This window comes from Zalophus californianus, chromosome 2 (genome assembly GCF_009762305.2).
Source record: "Zalophus californianus isolate mZalCal1 chromosome 2, mZalCal1.pri.v2, whole genome shotgun sequence".
NCBI classification, from domain to species: domain Eukaryota; kingdom Metazoa; phylum Chordata; class Mammalia; order Carnivora; family Otariidae; genus Zalophus; species Zalophus californianus.
Genome location: NC_045596.1, coordinates 19,444,642 through 19,458,470, shown reverse-complemented (window position 1 = coordinate 19,458,470; position 13,829 = coordinate 19,444,642). Strand labels below are relative to the sequence as shown.

The 13,829-nt window shown below is 43.8% G+C and overlaps 1 protein-coding gene across 3 annotated transcripts in view; it reads left to right on the top strand.

The window, feature by feature from the left end:
* The window catches only part of PPARGC1A (PPARG coactivator 1 alpha), a 638,991-nt gene that overhangs the window by 190,622 nt on the left and 434,540 nt on the right, over positions 1–13,829 (top strand). The gene's annotated exons all lie outside the window — the stretch shown is intronic.

Here is a 13,829-nt window from a genome sequence, read left to right as displayed (position 1 = left end):
GTTTGGGCAAGAAATCCATGGTGCTGTGTGGGAAGTGGAGGGTTCAAAATGTGCTTTTTTTTTGGCCTTTGTAGTCATAGACCAAGGTTGGATCTAACCCTCAGGACATGGTTCTTGGCATGGCACGTGTATCTTTCAGGGGCTAGCTAGATGCCCAACCAGATGTTAGGTGAAATGGGGCGGGGGGGAGATATAGAAACGGAAGCCATGGTTCTTCCCCCATAAGTGCTTATGTTTTGGTTGGTGGGAATGGTTGAATTCTAATCTGTGTCCCCAGATCCCTTCATCTGTGGGCTGGCAGAAATCTTTGGTAGGTGCAACAGGCCCCGTGAGTCCATTCACATGACCACATCCATGGACAGAATCATAATGAATGAGTGCAGTGTGCTAAATAAACACTCTGCATACACTTACTCAGCCAATCCTGGCAACTACCTGGAATAAGGTTTAACAAAGGTGTTTGGAGTTGGCAGTCCCTCTGTGTGCCATGGGGGGTTCGGGTATAATTCTGAATGTATAGCTGATCTCTCTGGTGTAGATTATGTTACCGTTTTACTTCTGAGCCTTATCTGGAACTTTGAATTAAAGTCACTTTACTCTGTCATCACAATGATGATAAGGAGGGATAGAAAACCAAAGAGACAATAAGCAAATAAGCAAATAACCTGTAAGCAAAACCTTTAAGAATCAGAATATTTTGTAGGTTCGTGGAGTTTTATCTAGGAAAACTTCTTTTTTAAAATCTTTTTGGTTGGAAATTTATGCTAAAGTATATCGTGGAAACATGCTTATGTCTCTTTTCATGCCTTAGTGTACACGATATCACTGAGTTTTTCTTTTTGGAGAACTTCAGGGTAGTCATTGTGAGGACCAGAATTTATTTTGTAGGTTGAGAGGATGTAGGGCATTAGCCAACTAATGGTCTTTAGCGTGAAATTTTTGACTTTAGTTTATTTCAAATGCAGTGAGTTAATGATGTCATTTGCATCCCTTGTCCCAGGGAGGCTTGATTAATAGTATGTTTCTGCTTTCTCTCTTCTGCCCTCTCAATCCATATTCCTGGAGACTCAGAAAACCACTTTCACCTGAAGGTATTGCTAGACGTGCGGATTCCCTCAGACGTTCAAATCTCGTTGGTTTGGAATGGCAGCTAGGAATCTCCATTTCTAACGAGCACCCTGACAAGGATCTTTATTTCTAACAAGCAGGCATTCTGAGGCCCCCATTTTGAGAAGCAGGTTAGAGGCAGACGATTTGGCTCCTGAGGAGGTCCCAGGTGGAGTGGGAGAGAAGATGAGTATCACAGCAGAGTGTCCCTTTTTTCAGAAGATGGTTTCATGGGTGACTTCGTTGTAGTTTTTAGTCAAGGACTAACTAGTTACACAATCTTGTAGGAAATTCAGACCATCTGTCTCACCCCAAGTTCAAGTTTCACAAACGTTTATTGAAGACATTCTCTTGAGATCACAGGATCTAGATGAGAAGGAGTAAAACCCAGATCACTGGGAAATATATGTACTATGGGAGCCGTTTGTTTGTTTGTTTGTTTTTGTAGTAAGGAGAATTTATTTCATGCAAAGAATATATTATTTGATTGATATTATCAGATTATAGGAAGTCTGTGAGAAAAGAAACAATAACACCAGCAAATTATCACCTGAGAGTTATTCATCCAACCATTTGTATCCCATATGAGTAAGTGCTCTTGGAAATCTTTCATTATCCTGTCAAATAGAGAAATTATTCACAGAAACCATTTTCATGACTTTCAAAGTAACAGTAATATGACTGAGCATAAGTGTGTGTGTGTGTGTGTGTGTGTGAGAGAGAGAGAGAGAGAGAGAGAGAGAGCGCTCCCAGGCCTTGTTGGGTAGATAACAGCAAACAAACCAGGAACTAATATTAAAACAACAATTTAGCAACAATTTAATTAAGCCCAATTTATGTCAAAGTACCTGAATAGGGGTATGATTACATAATTATATGTAAAACTTTGAGGGAAAGAGTAGACCTTTTTTCTTATATTCGACTCCATATTCCGACATTGTCCAGCAGCTGTTTTTTGAGCTACCAAGCTCGGTCGCAACTTGGGCCCAACCTTTTCCGAGGGAAGGGTCTGTGCAGGCTGGCGGGCTGGCAGGCTCTCAAGCTGTGTGCGGTCCTTGTGCCAGCAAATGAGTAAATCAGAGTTATAAGTTGCAAATGTGCCTCAAATTAACCTCTGCATAGTAGGGAGTGGGCTTGACATAATTTAAAGTCCAGCTCAGTGACAGCCTTCTCTCGCAGCAGCTGAATCAAGGAGATGATGGAAAATTAAGGCATGGTGGGCCATGGAGCCTCCACAGGGCATGAACTCAGTGTACTGCTCTCGAAATGTCACATTCCAAGAGGTCCTGGAATTAGCAGGCTCAGTGTCATATCGCGCTGTGGGCTCTGTTCACATGATGCCTTCGCTTATCTGACCGGGACTAAAATAAGATGCTCCGATGCTTTATTTATGAGCTCCGGGCCACCCAGGCCCGTGATGTAAGTAACCTTGGGGTACACAGCATTTGATCACTTTGATTCTCATTAACTACCTGTTTCTAAATGGGGAAAAGCATTTACCCAGCACATTGCGTTATTCATGAAGACACAAAAGCGGCCTGTTGTGCTGTCACCGGGGCTTGATTTCCATGTAATGTGATCCAGCTGTTGAATACGGCAGTGGAGGTTCCTAATGTTAGTTTTCTCCTTCTCTTTTTTCTTTTTCCTTTTCTTCTTCTTTTTTTTTTTTCCCTGTTCCCTCCTCCTCTTTTCTCTTTCATTCTTAAAAAGAATTGGCCGATTCCAGACATCATTAAGCATATAACTGTGTGTCAGGAAGTTACAGGCTGTTCCCCTTTCTAACACAGAAGGCGGAGATGCATTGTACCTACCACGTTGGTGGTAGAGAACCCATTGTACCTCATAATGGCGACATTTAGTGCAGAGTTTCTCACCTTTGGCACCACGAACATTGCGGACCTGGTCATTTTTTATGTTGTTCGGTCGTCCTGTGATGATGGGATGTTTGGAGCACCCGTGGCCTCTATTCACTAGATGCCAGTAGCAGCCACCCCATTTGTGACAACCAAAACCGTCGCCAGGCCTTCCCAAATGCCCCCCGGGGAGCAAAACTGTGCCTGGTTGATCTAGTGTGACGGCTTACTAGGTCTTCATTAATGAAAGAGCTCGGCGACTCTCTCTGAGGAGGTACAGATGTGGTGGTCAGATCTGGATGGGGAGGCAGAAAATCTGGGTTTGAATCCTGGCCCCAACACTAACTGGCACTAATCAGTGTACTTTGGGAAAGATATTTAGCTTATTTAAGCTTTAAATCCTTGTCCTGTTAAGTAAGGATCATAATACTTAACTAATAAGGTAATTGAAAATCAGTGAAACTAATATGTGTAAAGAATACGGCATATGATACATGCTTAAGAATTGATGATCCGACTATGTAAACTGATCAGTGAAATATTATGGTTGTCAATGTAGACGTGCAGTGACATAAAAGGCCATCCGGTGAACCCCTTTTGCCATGTGTTTTGTGCTCTTCCCCTCTCCTTCTATGCCCCGGCTGTTCTTATATTCCAGAAAGTGACTAATTATGGCCAGAGACGTGAAATTGGGAGAATGGAGAGACGTGTTGAGGGGGGTGGATGAGAACAGTTTCCTGGTGGGATCATTCTGTTACGAAGCCCCATGAAGAGGCCTGGGCAATTCAGTTAGCTTCTTGAATGTGAAAATACAGAAAGATTGCAAAAACAAAGAAACCCTCGATGCGCCATTAATCCAAACCCCTGCTCTGCACTCCACAAATGCCAAATCCACCTTGTGGTTTTTGCTTGAGGAGAAAGTGAAATCGCTTTCCTTATTCAGGAATGAGGGTGACAAATGTTAAATCTGTTTTCTTGGGAAACAGCTGAGAAAACAGTCAAAATGATTCCATGTGACTAGCACAGTTTTCTGCCTGGGTCTTCAAAGTCTGAGTCCCTTTTGAGCTGTATCTAAATCGGGAAAGAAGGGCCAGGCTAAGAAGGAAGAAGTAGACAGAAGTAGTTAGAAAGGGAGTTAAGACTGTAACCTTTGACATCTGTCCTCCAGCCATCACACACATATTTTCCAGAGCCTCTCCAGTCTGCTACTTGCCAACAATTACAGAAACTTTGGCAAGAACCTCCTCTTCCCATTTGTCCTGAAACTCTCCTTTCTGGGGAGTGTTACAGTTTGACTCATGTTCTGCAGACCTCTCTTTCTCTTTCTAGCTCTTTCTAGTTGTACCATAGAGTATGAGGTTTGGAAAGGATGGAGAGATCGTTGAGTCCATTGGTTGAATTTTTTCTAGACCATTCCTGACATGTTCCACCTGTGCTCTCCTTGAATGATTCCAGAGATGGGGAGCTCATTGTTATGAGGATGCTCCAATGCTGACCTGCCCACTCTACTTGTTAGAGGCACAGAAATCTGCCTCTCTGGATCTGCAGTCAGTATTCCTTCAACAAGTGCATCCTGAGGATGCCCTGTGTGCCAGGACCCGAATATGGGTAAAATCTAACTTCTGCCCTTAAGGAGCAAGTTGTGGTCATAGTGATGTGTTGCATGGATGCAAATAATTCATTTATTCATTCAGCAAACACTTATGGGCAGTTATGATGAACCAGGTACTTCGATAGGAGCTGGAGATACGATGGGGCAAGAACACCATCCTTGCTGTCAATGGAGCTTGAGGTCTAATAGAAGAGAAAGACATGAATCAAAAGTTCATGTTAATCAATATATAATAAGATTGCACTAAGTGCAGTGAGGGAAAGGAGCTTGGTTCTCTGTATGTAACCATGAAAACCACTCAAATTGGGTGGAAAGAGGAGACTGGGGAATGTTTCTCCATCAAGCAGATGGTTTTCTCTGAGCTGTTGAAGGAGGAGTGTGCATTAACAAGGTCCTGAGGTTGGAAGGGGAGCGGGGGGTTAGCACCCTAATCAGGGGGCTTGAAGGGCTGCCGCATGGGGCAAACATGGGGGCCCAGGGAGTGATGGAGGCCAGCAGGCCCGGAGTCCAGAAAGCCGAGATGGATGGGGCCAGCAGGGCTTCAGGAGCTATAGATTCTGGCCTTTTCCTTAAGATCAAGGCTATTGAAGGGATTTTAAGAGCTATTTAGGGGGCAAAATGGACAGACTTGGTTGTGGTTAGATGTGGACCAGAATCAGATCCGTGGTTGGAGAGGACACACTGAGATAATGAGATAAAGGCCAGAAGGGCCCCGAAACTGGAGCCATTGAACCAGCTGGTGAGGCCGTATGTGGGCTTCACGCAGATGGTAACATCTGAATCCTCATGAAGTAAGAGTGGGCGTCTTCCAAGCTGGTGTTCCAGGTAGGGAAACTGCAACTACACAGATAGGCGGGAACGTTCCGGAACACAGCATGTTCTCCTTCATAGGCTGGAGCCCATGTGTCAGTGGGGAGCCTCAGGACATGCTGCAGGCTGGGTGTGGCTGGCTGGCCAAGAGCTCTGCAGACTCTGCCGTGGTGCTGGGCGCCCTTCGGACGATGAGGCATCAGGGAAACGTGGAGAGGGAGATCGAGATCGAGATCCGCAGCTGGAGTTGTAGGAGGCTCACGGGGCTGCCGTGGGGAGGTGGAGAGCCCAAGCCGGAACTTCTGATGGAAGGGCTGTGCGGTGGGCCGGATGAGGAGCAAGATCACCGGGGCAGCAGGAATGGGCCGGCGCTGTGAAGGAGAGAGAATCAACAGGACTCGCGTGCTGCAGATACCCTGACTATTGCTTCCCTGATAGCTGGGGAAGTGCTGGCGAATGTTAACGTTGATCTGTACACAAATGTGGCTTTGGAAGACAACTTTCCAGCGGAGAAATATTCCAGCATGTACAGAGGTGACAATTAGTATTTCCCATCTTATCTGCTCTTTTGGATTGCTCATGCACCTGTTCATTTTCTTTGTCAAACGCAGAGTATTATTTATAAAATGCTGTTTCTTCCCCCTAAACATCTGGATGTTTGGAGTCACACAGATAAAACATCTGTATTTAGGCCTGAAATTTTGCCTCTTCCTCCAGATGTTTGGTGTCCCATTGACAAAGCCGGTGAGTCTTTGTGAAGAGCCATCTCATAAAACTAGGTGCTAAACAGGGCTGGAGCCTGTAGATGAATTTTAAGGGGTATAAGGATGAATACACCCCACATAAAGGTGCTATAAAATAACCAGACTCACTATGGGTCCAAGGCAATTGAGGATTTTTCTTGACCAAAAGGCATATAAAAGAGTGTATTTAGGTTTTGTAGGAATATATTTTCAGGTGATTATTTGCTTTGAGCAACTGGGAGTGGGGTGGTCAGGGGAGATTAAAATGCTGTGCATATGGAGGGGTTCTCCAGCTGAATTAAAGTCTGTCATTTAAGTTGGCTGGCAGACAAAGAGCCAAAGAACGGGAAGGTTGAGTTCATTCTTTCCTAAATAGCACTTTTTGTTACAAAAGTAATTTCTAGGCTTTTTGATTAACCCCTTGTGATCTTTTGTAAGAGAACGATCCACAAAGGGTTTGGGTCATGATTTCAAGACAGGAATTATCCACAAACTTTAGAAAAGTACAGCTCCACTGGGGCAGGATCCTTGAGCGAGAGAATATGCAAACATGTTAATAAATTGGGAGGAAACGGTCTTGGCCATTCCTGGAACTGGGGGCAGGTTATACATTTTCTACACCCTCCCATCACCCCTCTGTATCCTAGTTTCTCTTGTGTCCTCAAATGTTCGTATGGATGGACAGGAGATGTGGTGTGACAAGTCATGCCGCCCATGGTCCCAGAGTTCCAGGAGGCCGCTCCTCCACACTAAGACACGCCCCTTTCTCTCTCACCCGCCTCGTGGGTGTCCCTCCTGAGAAGCGTCTCTGCTGAGAAACCACTTACCCTTTCCAGATAGAGGGGACCTGCCTTAGGGCCAAGGGTGTATCTGACTAGCTACATTCCTCTGCTAGAACTGCCTCTGTTTGAACTACTATCAAGGCAAAATTGCTTTATTTTCTAATTTTGATGATATTAGCAAATACATGTAATGGGAAATAAAATTAATCAGTTTGTGCTTGTGAAATTGCCTCCTGTTTACCTCAGCCTTGTAGCGATTTTTCCCCCTCCTACAGGGGTTATTTTAATTAACAGCGTGAATTTTTGGTAGTTTAATTTATTTTATGATTGTGTAAAAATACTCCTTTGTAAGGGTTTATATATAACTAGCCAGCTAATTAGCAGTAATATTTTAACAACAGCTGTAGAAGCAGGGAGTCCCATGAAACATGGCTTCTCCCTTCAGACCGCCAAGATATTTATTGGTGTCTTTCCTTATCAGCTCTAGCTGAAGGCAACAAAGGAGGGTGGTGTGAGCATCAGATAATTAAAAGAGAAGTAGGCATTCAAACCCTCTCACCTGACACACAGAACTTCTTAAGGATTTCTGTGTCTCCCAGCCTCTGATTTAAGACTCCGTCCCCTTGGCTTCTCGTTCTTCCTAAGTCTATTATATATTCCTGTGGGCCTCAGCATAAGACGTACCTTTCTGGAAAATTATGGGGACTCTTTTAATGGCACTAACTTGAACTACTAATAACAGTCACTGGCATTTGTACTACACTTCCTATTGATGCAAAGCATTTTAACGTAGAGTGCATGCCACCTTCCGTTCATTTAGCTTACTGGAATTCATGACTAAAATGGGGGAGAGAGTGGGGGTGCAGGGGCGGGGGAGATGTGGGGGCAGAGGATGTGGAGAAACGGAGATATGGAGAGTCAGAGGGAGAGAAAGCAAGAGAGACAGGGACAACCTCTTCTTCCATAGTGAAGGCAAACCCACAGTCTGCTCCTTCTCTGTCAGTCACCAGGCACCTGTTTTGCTGCCTTGGGTTCGGGTTCAAGGGCGGGCTCGGCACAATGAGAAGGGTGGGGAGCATGGTGGAGATGGAGAGGCACTGGGGGAGGGGGTGCAGACTCAAGTGCTCCCATGTTTGTTTTGGGGTGTGCACTCATTGGCCACAGTGAGTGAGATTCCAGGGTTCAGAGAAAAGTGGTTTGTTTTCCACACTGCATTTTTCACTCCCAAAGGCAAGCCGACGACTTAGTGTGGAGCTCAGCATGAATTCTGCCTACACGACTCTTTTCCCCTTACGTGTGTGGATTTTAGATTCTAACTCCTGCGGAAGTGTTTGATCCTCATAACCCTGTGAGGGATGGGTCTCCTTAGCTTTATTTTATGTCCCTCACCTTACTTTAAAGATAGGGACACTAAGGGCTAGAAGAGTCGGGCGATTTGCCCAAGATCACACAGAAAGTTAGTGGTAAAGAGGCAGACAGAACTACACACACGCAGCTCTTACCTGTCTGGGCTGTTTTCTGAAGGAACACTTGGAAAACCTCACCTTATTTTCCATGAGAGAGCACACCATTTTTCTCTGGGTACCCACAGCGCTTCACCTCCATTATAGCATGCTCCCAGTTTTCTCACCATAGTTCACTAGCACGTTTGTTCCCCCTATGGGACTGTGAGCCCTGGGAAAGCACAGTCTGTGCCCAGCATGGTGCCTGGTCCATGGTAGGTGCTCAATAAAGAGTTATTGCATGGATGAAAAAAAGCCATAGTGAGTTAAATCCGACTTTCCAATGCAAACTTCCTTAGAGTAAGGAGTCTACATTTCTGATGAAGTACTTGATGTTCAACTCCTTTTACTAATAGTTGTGTCTAAGAATACTCCACGTGCCATGGTGGTACAGTGCCTGAAACATAGTAAGGGCTCGAGCATTAACGATCATCATTTTCTTAATAAATTACAGGGAAAGTCTCCATAGAAAGTATAAGGTAAAAGTTTCCAAAGAATGTTGAAGTCAATAAAATATGAGGAATCAGTAATCTCTCTCTCTCTCTCTCTCTCTCTCTCTCTCTCTCACACACACACACACACACACACACACACACACACACACACACACAGCTTGGCTTGGTCAGATTCACTCAAGAGGTCATCTGGATTGGGAAAATGCCCCGTGGAGGTTTTAGGTAAAAGATTCTTAAGAAAGGGAAACCTTCTTATACTATATAATCACTCCAATAACCAATATAAGGAGTTACATTTTGTAAGGCTCTTTATATTTCACATACATGCAGAAAAACAGAGACGCGGAGAATCAGAGAGAGAGAAAGCAAGACAGACCGAGACAGACTCTTCATCCATTGCTAATGCATACCTACGGTCTCCTCCCTTCCCCTCCTCCATTGTCACTAGGCACCTGTTTTGCTGCTTTGGGTTTAGGTTGAGGGCAGGGCTCAGGAGCAGTGATGTGGGGTACCCAGCACTTAAAAGCACCTGACACAGTGGGAGCTCTGTGTATAGCTGATGAATGGCTGAATGATCTTATTTGGCTTCCACCATAACCTTTTGAGCTGGGCATTGTTATGACCCCTATTTGGCCAATGACGTACTCTCAGAGAGTTTAATGATCTTGTTGAAAGTTCCCTAGATAATCGATGACAGGGCCAAGTGTCAAACCCATGCCTTTCCATTGCAGAGTCTACGCTTTATTTTATTTATTGTGAAATAGCGCCACTCACGATGTATTATTCATTTATTTGGGTGTGTGCTAACTAAATGTAAGGGTAGCTCATGGAAATATTGTGAGGATAGTTCGGTGTAGTGGTTAGAGGTAAGGCTCTGTAATCACACAAAACGAGTCTTGATTCTCCTACTTATTATCTGTGTGTCTTTGGGCAAATTATGTAACCTCCCTGTGCATCAGTTTCCCCATCTCTAACATGGAAGAAGTATTAGCACCTACCTCATGTCTCGAGGACTGTGGGAGATGTTGCCACAAGCTGTGTGTTGGGCACAGAGTCAGGGCTTACTGGTAGCTACCTAAAAAGTAGGTGACAGGTCCTGACTTCTGTCCCTAACTGTGGTGTGATCTTCCTGGGTCACAGTATCCTCATCTGGAAAATGACAGGCTGGATGACATGATCTATAAGGCCCCTTCCAACTCTAAAATCAGTGATTCGAGCATAATTTTGTGGTGCCTCACATCTGATGTGATTCCTCTCAGTATTTCTAAAACGTTTTTCATTCTCTGATAAAGATAGAAAATAATAACATGAAGTGGAAAGAGAGAGGAGAAAAGAGGAATTGTGAGAGCCTCGGTATGGGATGGGTGAAGGAGTGGGTATCATATGACAAGTAGCTAAATTGACCATTACGGGTATTGAACTCCATTTGGTGTGTAATAGTAGGTGAGCACTCGGCCATATGAAACTCATATCTATATATCAACTTTCCCCAAACACCATCTCAATTAATGAGCACTGAATGAGGAATGGAGATTTGGCTGGGCAGAGATAAGGGTAGAAAATATGAGAAATATAAGGATAATACTGTAATTAAAGGAAAACTGATGTGACTTATGGCCTCCCTCTCAATTCCTTTTTTCTTTTCCTGTTAAGCAGCATAAAGTAGGAACCATTATGGAAAGTAGATAGAGGAAGCGACATTTCTTTAAAACTCTAAAAAAGAAAAAAAAAATCCAAACTTGGGAGTTCTTTTGATGGGGGAACAATAAAGTGTTAGATAGTTCTGAAGTTCTCAGTGCAAGAAAACAATAATTGTATTTTGTATTTTATTATAATAATAGGTTCCTGGATAAATGCACAAATCTAATAAAACCATAATACCAAGCTACAATGGGCTTCATGAATTGGAAATGGAGTGCATTTAAATGTTTTTGGCACCTGCCACCCAGTTCCCCAATAATAAGATCTATAATTTCCTGATAAGGGCGGGCACAACTCATGTGAATTCAAGTCTAGAGAAGGGCCAAAGGCTGTTTTCAGTGTTCACGTTCATTTCTTAGTGGTCTTGCTAGGCCCACCCCTTCGTGGCTAACCCTTTTGCCGTTTAAAAGCATCGAGAATACTGAGATAGGTTTTGTGACTTTTGAAGGGAGTTTGAACATATAATTAGCTGTACAGGACCAGAAAATGATGAGTCATCCTGGGCTTATTTAAGAGTGTTTCAAAAGCACGGGGTGTCACTTATACGCATTTAAAGAACACTGTGTTTGCAATGGAGCAGGAGATGTTAATATGTGTTGGTAAGGCTCAGGGCACAGTGGAAGAAAGCTGCTCCTTCTTTAATCTGAGGGTCTGCTGTGAAAGTTCAGGGCAATTTTCCCTCATGCAGGTTACAGGTGTAACCACAGGTTGGGGTGGACGTGGGGAGATTTCATTTTCCTGCTTAGGCTCTTGGTACCCGAAGAGGCCTCCAGGCTAAAAGCAGATGCTAATGGGGCTCTTGCAGCATATCTATTTCCAATTCAGGGTAGTGCCCAGAATGCTTGGAAATCCCCTTTCTTCCAAAAAAGGGGTGTCATCATCGCTGGGGCAGACGTCAGGTTGGATGTCATTTTATTACTATCCTAATGCCAAGTCTCGAAGGAATACGTGAAGAAGCCACCAGGAGTATCTTCTGCCTTTAGAAATACCTTGTGTACCCCTCCCAGACTCACAGGATATCATATACTGATGATATGACCCAAGCTGGGAAGTGCAGTCTCACTATAAAGCTTCTAGGTGCATGGCCAATGTTTCAAAAGTCTTGGCTCCACTACTAGAAACCAGTGGTAGGAATACCTCACCAGGTCTGCATTTAACTGGTATGTCACCCCACAGTTGGGGTTTTGTTCCTTTGGGCCCTGCTGAACCCTCGGATGTTGATGGCAACTTAATTGCTAGTGGTGAGACTTTGAGATATGTAATGCATACAGTCCCAGGATGAAGGAAAACACACCTCTGAAAAACTTGCCGTTTTCCCCGTGTCTTCCATCTCCCCCTGTCACACTCTGCTCTCCCTCCCAGCTTGGAAAACGCAGTTCAATTGAGCTGAGTCACCTGCCTCTGATCACTTCCTTATCAGCTGCGGATGAGTCTACCTTGACTTTGCCCCCAGTCTCATTTAATTAGATATAAGCCTACCTCAAAGTCAATTCATTCTGTTTCTTAACATTGACCGCAGTTTCTCTTTTGGCTAACGCCTTGCCTTTCCCTGTGATTGAAACAGTGGAGGTTGATAATTCATTTTGTTCCGCCATTATTGATTTGGTGGCTCTGGTCCAAAATTTGAAAATTTTTCTCCAGGTTGTTCTTGCCCTTGGTTTTTACAAAGACATTGCATAAAATGAAGGGTGTAGGTCAGAAATAGAAGCATCAGTGGCTACTTTAGGGTATGAGGGTCCACTTTCAATTGTGAAAGAGCTTATTGTTAATTACAGAGATTTCCAAGGGCATCACACACTCCTCATGCGGTGGCTGGGAAAAAATCCTCCTTACAAATGCTTTCTGAACTGAGAATGGATTTGAAAGAGCATTGTCTGCCCTAGCTCAGAAATTATTCCCTCATAAAGGACTTGTGTAAAGGTTTTCAAGATACCTTTATGTGAAAGATAAACTATATTAAGGGCCCAAGAGCTTCTGCTCACCACATTTTTACTGAAGGTTCCAGTTCTTGATTCTTAATAAATGTCAGTTTCACCGAAGAGTTTCTTATAGTCACCGCCTCCCTTGGATTAAGGATTCTGAACCCGAAAGTGGATACTTTTCTGACATCCTTTCTTTTTATTCTTGGTATCTTGGTGGGTGTCAAGTGGCCAGTGGGATTTTTCTGCATGGATCATAATGAGCGTATTGGTAGGCTCTTATAGTTCCTTAAAAGATCTTCCCTCAATGAGCATTGCAGAAACCCCAGGAACCAGGGGTTTGTGTTGTGGGGTTCTTGCTGAGGCTTACATTTCTCCACTTTTCCTCTAGCATGTGATGTTTTATTTTTATATTGCAAATAGTTGTAATAAAGGCCTGTCCTTAAGAGAAAAAAAAAGGGGGGGAACCCCTTTCTTTGTTTCATTTTGCCCAATTAGTATGGCAAGCTGAGTCAGTGACCCCTAGGGTCTGTGTATTGGATTGTATGAAAGAGCAGTGGAAATGAACAAAATGCATTATTTTTCTCAGGTTACTTTACTTCCACATGAAGATGGGGCCCTTTGAATTAGTTCACAACCACAGTAGTTTGTAAGCATCTTACTTTCCTCCTCTGATTTTTCTAAAGGCAAAGACAGAACCCATGACATTGTCTTATATCTTTAGAAAACTGGTAGTAGATGCCTTCCAGAGACACTTATTCTAAATAAAGCTCAATTCTTCCCTCTCCTCCTTTTCATCTAATTTGATATCATGGGTCTCTATAAATAAACCAAGCCTGTGATGCCAGCTGATCATTGGCGTCGGGATCAACTCAGCCTTGACCTCATGCCTGCAATGAACTCAGTTTCCTATGATCTGATAGTGAAATCATAACCAAAAAATACGTTTTCCTGAAACTAGATTGAAAAACCCAAAGCTAAAACCACCATCAAAGGACTTTTAAGAGGTTTCCCTTGTGTCACTCACGACTGTTAGAAAACAGGTAGTGCAAAGGTGTTTATCAGCCTCGCCGGCTGTCAGCTACCAAAGTGCCCAGCCAAAATCGGGGGAAACTCTTACTGCGTTAAGTACTCTGGCTCGACGCAGCAAAATCCAAATCTGCCCGTTGTGCTTTCATTTCCATAGGCCCTCTAGATTCTTAATTACCGCATGGGCTCATTATGCAGTCAAAGTTCCGAACGGCACTAGCTTTGCCCCGCATGGCTCTCCTTCGCTCCTTCTCCTTGGTGTTACTGTATTGCTTTCCCCGACCCTGTCAGACTGAGATTTAAATCCTTAACCTGA